A 9,346-nucleotide genomic window follows, 5' to 3' on the forward strand; every position below is an offset into this window, starting at 1 on the left:
AGGCCAGGCCTTAAGGTGTGGTCTCACAACCCCCATCCCATCACACAGGGCTTTTTGCAAAGCCCATGAAAGGTCCGGAAGTCTGATCCATATTTGGGGGACAAAGAAACCAAAGGGTATAAAGGGAAAGCTTCCTCCATATTGGCTTGCTCAGGATTTGGAGAAAAACAGTCTCCCCTGAGTCACTGTACCGGTACATGTGAAACATCTGAAAATAAATGGTTTTTTTCCTGTGTCTCCAACTACTCCTGTGTGTTCTTCTGTCGCCTGGTAAATTCTATAACACTAAAACATTACACTGACTTCAATTTAGAGTTTTCCTTGGAGGCATTTTGCCTATCAGTATACATATCTTAATATGAAATGATTTTATCAAATTGTTTCATCCAAGACCCAATCTGAAATCAACTACACTAATTTAATGTACGAACAGAGAAAGAGATGATAAAAGTGAAGATGACAAAGAAGTAAAGCTTGTAGACCAAAAAGCTGTGGCTGGAATTTGGGCATTAGTAGGGTTGATGAGGGTAGAGATCTCTTGGGAAGTGGGTGAAAAAAAAAATTTGGAAAGCAATAGAAGAATGCTTTAGAAAGGACAAAATGGAGCTACTTTACAATTTTATAGAGGATTTGACATTAGAATGACAACGGTGAGAATTTCATCCAGAAGAAGCCTTCGGGAGCAGTTTTGGTTTTGCTCTGTTTGGCTTTATTTTTAAGAGGCCAGTGGTCATTCTGTTGAACCCTCAAATAGTAACATTTCCCAGCCTTGCTTCATAAAAGAAAGGAAAAGTGTCCAATTATGATATGACACTTTATTATCTTGTTTTCCAGAATGACACAGATTTAAAAAAGATTCCTTTTCTTTGAGCCTGCTGTAAAATGACACAGGTAGTATATTCAGGGCAATATACGCAAGAGTACCAAAATCCTATCCACTAAGAGACCTGCATAACTGAGTCTGACACCAGAGTCCATGATTAGAATGAGTGAGTCTCCAGTGCCCTCACCCTCTAATCATTGTCTTGGGAAGATTTCTAAATCTTCAGTATTTAGGCACACAGTCATATATGCATTTTACTAATTGGTATCTTTTCTTAATCTGTGTCAATCTGGAAAAAAAAAAAGTATCATATCCTAATGGGAAACTTCATTTTTTTCTTCTTCTTTTTTGAAAGACAGCAGTTTAAAGGCAAGTACCACCTTACTAACCTTCACTCTTTCCTGAATGAAGATGCAGAGAAGGGCCTACTCTTGTAGGGTGACCCAAAGAAGAAATACTAACATGTGTTTGCTTTCGTGTTGTCGGACATAAGCATCAGAGATAACATTGCCAGGGATATTCCAAGTTTATATTAAGTACCCAGAGACAGAAAATATATTTAATGTATTTTAGAAACTCACCAAAATGATCAAACAACCGTTAGAAATATTTCGGCAAGCTTAATTCCCTTTGTGCTTGCTCTCCTTATGGTTCTCTAGTTAATTTCAAAGACCTTCCAGTCAGAGAGGCAGACTACGTTAGATGGTTTTTTGAAGGTCTGACATTTTATCTACAATATCAAACATTGTTAAAAATTGTGAGAAACAATGCCCCACGGAGTCAGAAATTCCTTCCCAAGTCTAAAATGTAAAAGCTTTTGGTTAAAGCAATAAAAGCTAAAACTGAAATTTACGAAAAGTAACATGAAAGTAAAAAGGAAGTTCCTGCAAAGATTTTAAGATGAAAAAATGTCATACGAATCCCCACCGAACTTGCTAGGCATAATTTTCTCTTTCAAATTACACAAACTTTCACTCGGCGCTGCTGGGAGATTTTGATGATTCCCAAGTCTTGTGAACAACCCAGAAAACTTTGCCATCATTATCTCTTCTTAGAAATAGAGGCTACTGTATCTGCTTATCTTGTGATAAAATAAAGAGATCTCCACTGAAGGAAATTTAAATTATCCTATGGATGATGGCACAGCATTCATTTTCAATTCACCGAACATCAATCACACGTGCATTGTAACGCTGGACTTCTGCCCCAGCAAAAGCCAATAATGCTTGTGAGGCTTTGCAATGAAGTGGGATGTTAAAAAACACAAAACACAAAAACATGAATAAAGAGAACTCCTAACTAGACGTCAACCTCGCAGGGTTTAGGACATCAGAATATAAATTCTGAAACAGTCATTTTCAAACGATAGTCCCCCGATGTGCAAAGCAACAAACACTACCTGGGAACTTGTTAGGAAGGCAAGGTCTCAGGCCCCACCTCAGACCAGCAACTCTGGAGGCGGGGTCCCACAAAATTAATTAGCTTTAATTAATTCATGAAGTAAGTAGCCTTCCAGGGGAGTCTGGCATTCACTGAAGCTTGAGAAGAGCTGTTCCAAAACATCCGGTGGCCTAAACCAGATCATGAGGATCCTTGAGTTCTTCAGACTACCTCGTTCTAACTTTCCAGATTTGGGGAATTTGTGAAAGATGGCTCAGTTCTCCTTCTCAGTAGGGAGATGAAGTTTGGTGTGGACGCAAAAAGGGCCAGATGCTGACTCAGGGTAGGCCTGTGTAGCAGCCTTGCAAACTCAAGAGACCTAAAGTAACCACAAAGAATGGTCTAAAATTAAAAACCTTTCATTAAAAAGCAGTTTGTGGTGGGTAGTCATGTCCTAGGCCAGTATCTTCCTGGACAAAGATCAACCTGGATCTTTACTGAGGCTCCTGCCTTTTTGCATCTAAGATAACAGGTCATTGAAATGCCAGGGTAACTTGTAACCTCCCTTCTGCCAGACCCCTTAGGGCACAACCAAATGCCCTGGCACCAGGATGAGACCACAAATGCCTTCATTGTTATTGTTATCATGTCAATTGTTGACTGTTAACTATCCTGTACCCACCTAAGTAAAAGAAGGCTGTGTTTATCATTTTACTTTTTATCCAATACAAGAGGTCCCCCCACTTTTGCTTTCTCCCGCCTCCCTAATCTATCACCAGTGGACTTCATGTGACCCACTTACGTCTCCTCCTCTGATGGTAAGGTATAAAACAAGGTGAAAACTGCCATTTCCGGAGCAGTCTCCCCCTTCATTGAGGTGCTTGCTTCCTGGCAATTGTGGACAGTTCGGCTCAAATAAACTCACAAAAATTCCTTACCGGTTTGAATGCTTTTATGCTAACAATGAAGATGATCCGGGAAGGTAACTAGTGGAACACCATTTCATATATATCTTATTGTAATTTGTTATATATTCTCTGAGAGGCTGAAGTGGAGAAAGGGCCAAGAAAGTGGGCTGTTGACAATACCTCATTTTTCCTCTACTGTAACCAGCAGTCTACTTGGACCCCCAAATAGTTGCCCTTTAAGCAAAATTAAAATGCCACAGTCTACTGGACATTTAGAAAGCTCCCAGGAATATTCTTTGTTCCTCACACAAGGAGCTATCAAAAGATTTCTTTTGATCAACTACAATAGCCACAGTCCTCTCCCAAAAGAAGCTTCAGTAAATATAGTACTTTTATTTTTCTAAGATTTTTAATTGATTTTTAGAGAGAGAGAAACAGTGATGTGAGAGTGGAACACTGATCTGCTGCCTCCTACACGCTCCCTACCGGGATTGAGCCAGCAACCCAGGGCATGTTCCCTGACCAGGAGTCAAACCAACAACCTTTCAGTGCACTGGTGGACACCCAACCAACTGAGCCACACCCACCAGGCCAGGTTTTTTTTTGGTGTTTTTTTAATATAATATTCTTTCTCAGGTTGCATTTCTCCCATTACACTTTAGCTCTGTGGTCCATTGTAGCCTCTTAAAATACTGGCACTTGAGACATTCATTCTGCTGACTTGCCCTTCAGTGCAGTTTAGGCTTTAGGTGGATAAAACCATAATAGCACTTTATGTGCTACATCTTAAAGTAAGACTTGAACTTCAGCCAGACCAGAGCGAGAAAGTGTAGCTCACCAAAGCACCAGAACTAATAACACTGGGACTTCTGTCAAGTATCAGAGTGTGTGTGTGTGCGTTTCTACTTTGATAAGAGACAGAGTAAAAATAGTTGTCAGAAGGTGTGGTCATCTCTTTAAAACACTGTGTGCATTCCAGCTCTTGCTAGAGATGAACATATTTTAAAGCTGTTACACTTTAAGACGAGTTTTTATTACTAACAAGTGGAAATCAAAAAATGAATTAGGTTTTGTGGAATTTCTTCCTGAATTTAACTGATGCAAGAAAGACTTTCTAGAAAGAAATATAGGTTTGTTTTACTATGGGAATTTATTAAGTATCATTAAAATGTAGGGAAGATTTGGATGAAAATTTTTAAATGTTCAAGTTCCTCTCCCATTACAGTTGCCAGATTTATTAAATAAAAATTAAGGACATCAGTTATATGTTAATTTCAGATAAACAACAAATAAAGTTTTAATACAATCATGTCCTACATAGTTGCATGAAATAAATATTGCATAGGACATACTTGGACTAAAACATGATTTGGTGTTTACCAGAAACTCACGTTTTACTGGGCATTCCGTGTTTCACATGGCAACCTGATGCCCCAGGAAATGGCTTCCTTCCTTCAGATCCTGGCAAAAGTAAGCATATAGTTTATGAGTTCATACTACTCCATTCAGTTCTCACAGAGAAGAGTGAGCTCTTGGGAAGTTTCCCTGATTGAATCAGGAAAAGGGATTTTCGTGTCAGGACACGTGCTGACCTGGACCAACACCACCAAATATCCACAGGTGCCGAGCCTGATAAGTTCTCGACAAAGCGATTCTTCTTTTTCTGTTCCCTTTACAAGACAGGGAGCTGACTTCAGAAATAGAAATACCATCTGCGGAGTTCAAAAAGCAGCTGCCCCCGCAGAAATCTTAGTGCGGCTCCCCATCAGACATTCTGAACACCCTGTTGTTCAGAGGAGATCTGATGTTTTTATAGGGCAAGAAATGTGCGCCCCAGGCAACTGCCTGAGTATCCTCTGGCTAAATCCAATGGAGGAGAAAATGATAAGGGCCAAGTTAGAATGGGGGAATAGCTTCCACACCCCTTTGTAGCTCTAGGAGCTAAACCTGTAACTACAGCTTGGTTTTGCTGTGTGAAACCGGACAGATTGTAATGAGATTGTTTTTCAGCTCAACAGGTAACAAAGGCAGCCTGACATCTAGATGATCACTTCCCAGGCTTCATGCAAAATTAACACTTAAAAGAGAAACTCCGAAATGCTGCTTAATCCGCCCTGGGTTTGAGCCTGCCCCCACTCTCATTTTGGTAAAATGTAAGCTGGTTTTCTCCTCCCTCTGTTTTTCAGCATCGTTCTCAACCCAGGGGGATACATGCCTTGTAATAAGTGCACAGCTGTGCACTGGGGCACTGAGAAAGGTTATCCAGAATATTCTTTAAAAGTATCATCTGAAGAATACCCACTGCACAGGACTATCTCCATCGGGATGGCAGTGAAGAGTGGACAAGCGTTGGAAATGCTGTTAATTGTGAAGAGACCAATTGACTTACTTTCAAAACCAGATTATTAATTGTTACCCATTGCTAAAGTAAGCATATAGTATACCCAAATAAGAAAATATGGACATAAAACCAAATATCATAGTAATTGCTCATAATCTTGTTCACCTGTTAATAGCCGAGAGAGACAGAGAGAGAGAGAGAGAAAAAGAGAGAGAGAATTCCTTCCCTTGCTCTCTTTCTCTTATTATAAAGATTAATCCCATCAATGGGTCCTGCTCCCTTGACCCCATCTAAACCCAATTACCTTTCAAAGGTTCTACCTCCAAACACACACCTTAATTAGATGCTTTGACTTATAAATTTTGAGGGAACACAGACATTTAGTCCATAACAGACATAGACCACAAGTACCTAGGGGACTCTGTAGGGAGACTGAAGAGTAAGTCCTAAGGTGAGAAACGTGACTGACCTTTTCCAGGAGCTGCAGGAAGGCCCGCATGGCTGGGTTAGACTGAGGGAGAGGGGGAACTCAAGGAGATAAGGTCCAGAGATTACAGGGAGGTTGTAGGACCTTGTAAACAAGCAAAATAACTTTGCTTGAACTCTGAGGAAGATGGCAACCTATTGGGAAGCTTTGCTCATATGAGTGAAAAGGTCCAACTTATGATTTAAAAGAGTGGTTCTCAAAAAGAATTGACTTTGACCCCTGGGAGACATTTGGCATTGTCTGGAGACATTTTTGCAGGTCACAATTGGGAACAAGGGTTCTGACATCTACTGGGAAGAGGCAAGGCTGCTGCACATCCTCAGACAGAATTATCCAGAACAAAACATCAATAGTGCTGAGGTTGGGAACCCCTATTTTAAAAGAATCACTCTGGTTGCTGTGCTGGGAAAAGGGGTCATTAGAAGGAGGGAAACCAGTTAGGAGGCTGGTTCCACAGTCTAAGTGAGAGATGATACAGCTTGGACAAAAACACTGCAGTAAAAGTGGTGAGAAACGGTCAGATTCAGGATCCACGTTAAAGACAGAGCCAATGGGGTGGCTGAGAAATTAGATGTGGGTTGTTCAAAAAAGAAAAGAGTTCCAGGCCATTCCAAGTAGATCAATAGAGCAATTTATGTAATTTATATGCAAAAGGGGTCACACTCTTGCCAAAGAACGCTTTCAGCATGAGGGGTCAGGAGACTTGAGTTCTTTGTCTAATGTGTCCCTCCCTGACCCTGTGAGTGTGGGCCACGCCTCTTGGGATCATGTACTCATCAATGAAACAAGGAGCTGGGTAGACAACTTCTAGGAGTCTGCAGTTGAAATATCATAGAGGTCTCTATTAACTTTTCTACTTATGGAACTACCCTCAATTTAGGAGGAAATTTGTTCTATGAAGAGATTTGCTATAATCACCTGTGATCAGTTTATCACGAACTTACACGAGACCACAAAGAGGTGTAGTTACCGAAGGTGCCCAGAGACCAAGAACCCGCCTCATTCTCCATAAAACAGACAGTCTCATCTTTTTTCTTGAAGATAAAAGACTGCAGAGGTCACTCTGGCAGCAAAGCACGAGCTGCTTATTATGATTCATGAGAAATGAAGTACTCATCCTGTGGAAACTGCTGTTACAAATATGAAGGATTAATTCCATAAAGGTCTGACAGGTCCAGGGAAAGCCTTAGATATTCAGCAAATTTCATGGCTGATATTGTGGTATCGAGTCTGATGGGGGACCCATACTGATAAAACATCTGTGTTACCAGAGTCCAATTTTCTCAAAATGGAGGGCAAACAGTGCTTTTCATTAAAATGCTGCCATTCATTTTGTCGTGATATTTACTGTATCTTGTCCCAGCAGCAAGGTGATATTTCCCTACCTAGTCCATGCGTGACATCGAGAAGGAAAACTCACAATGATAAGAGAAATATCAACTTTGGAATTGAGAGCCAGTGAGCTTTCAACTGTTCAGGAAGTCGGAATTTATTAAGGGAGCCTCACAAACAACCTGTCTTATTCAATGGTGATTTAGGTTCAGGGGGATATGGCTTGGAGAGCAAGGGTGACGTCTCTTTACCTCTAGAGCATAACGGGACTTCTTAGCTCAGTATTTGCAACATATGCACAGTCTATGTCAATGCCAGGGTGAAGGCACTATTTATGGAACTCTCACCCAGAGGAAACCAGAAGATAAAGAAAGATGTGTGCTTCTCATTCAAAAAGTGCTTACCGCATGCATGAGTTGGTTGTTTCAGTTTCTAGACATAATTCTACTTAGACCTTCCCGGGAATCCAGTGCTTATCAGGCTGGACCCACCACAGCAGCGGGAGGGAGCCAATGCTGAGGGCACTTTGTGTCCACACAGTGGTTCAGAGTGGAACATAGTGGGCCAAGGAGTAACCCTGCTATGTCTGTATTTCAAAGAGTGTATTATTCAAGTAAATAAAACCACGTTGACACCTGACTATCTGAATGGAACCTTGAAAGTTCTCTAGACTGAATATTTTTTCAAGTGTATTTTTATTGAAATCAGAGAGGAAGGGAAAGGGAGAGAGAGATAGAAACATCAATGATGAGCCCTAGCTGGTTTGGCTCAGTGGATAGAGCGTCGGCCTGCAAACTGAAAGGTCCCAGGTTCGATTCTGCTCAAGGGCACATGCCCGGGTTGTGGGCTCGATCCCCAGTGAGGGACTTGCAGGAGGCAGCCGATCTATGATTCTCTCTCATCATGGATGTTTCTACCTCTCTCTCCCTCTTCATTCCTCTCTGAAATAAATAAAAATATATTTAAAAAATAAAAAAGAAAGAAACATCCATGATGAGAGAGAGAATCATGGATCGGCTGCTTCCTGCAGGACCTCTACTGGGGATGGAGCCCACAACCCGGGCATGTGCCCTTGACTGGAATCGAACATGGGGCCCTTCAGTCCACAGGTCGATGCTCTATCCATTGAGGACTGGGCCAGACTGAATATTTAATATTTAATAAAGCCTTTGTTGGTCAAGTCCTACTACAGACATCAAACAAAGCATAGGGCAAAAGGTTCTCTGGGAGCTGTCTTCAGTACATTGCCATCTGGTGTGATTTCCAGTAATAGCTCAGAACTAGTCATAATTCTTAACCAAATTAAATAATAAACATTCATTCTCCTCAGGTTCTCCTTCTGCAAAGGGGAAACATGGGACAGAAGCCTGTGCAGAGATGGGAAGTCTCACTGAGCAGCGGTGACAGGCCGGCTCTCGGCAGGGACAGCTCTTTCTGCGCCCTCTCCCAGGGCTCTCGTCCCTGCCACACAGCAGGTTCATGGGAATTTCTTCCCTCCGACACTGCAAACTCCAGGGAGCAGAAGTGAATCCGATTTCTCTCCATACTGCTCAGCCCTTAGTGGCCTTTACCTATCTCAGAGGTACTTAATTAGCATCTATTGAATAAATAAAGGTATATACACAAAGACATGAATAATTTAGGAAAATTATCTAAGTCACAGAAAGAGAATCATAACATAGGTGGAAGAAATAGGAACCTAATTCCTCTAATTTGGCTGTGAGTGAGAGATTACTCAATATTACCATCAATATAAATAAAAATTTTCAATATCTATATTGATAATATTTCCTTGCAGGTTCTGAGATAGGGTTGGCCAACTTTTTCTGTTAAAGGAAAGAGAGTAATTATTTTTTCAGCTATGTGGGCCAAGAAGCAAATTTTGATATATTATATAGGTAGAAACCATTATTAAAGAAAAGCAGGCAGAGAGCCAAATATGGCCCTATCCTAAGAAGAGGATGCTGTGGATTCACAGTGCGGGGAATTAAGGTTTGAAGCTGCCACCTGGGCTAGACTCACTATCCCTAACACAGCATTCCTCTTGGGAATGGATTTACCACTTACAAGAGTTT

The sequence above is a fragment of the Myotis myotis genome, unplaced genomic scaffold (genome assembly GCF_014108235.1).
Source record: "Myotis myotis isolate mMyoMyo1 unplaced genomic scaffold, mMyoMyo1.p scaffold_m19_p_9, whole genome shotgun sequence".
NCBI lineage: Eukaryota > Metazoa > Chordata > Mammalia > Chiroptera > Vespertilionidae > Myotis > Myotis myotis.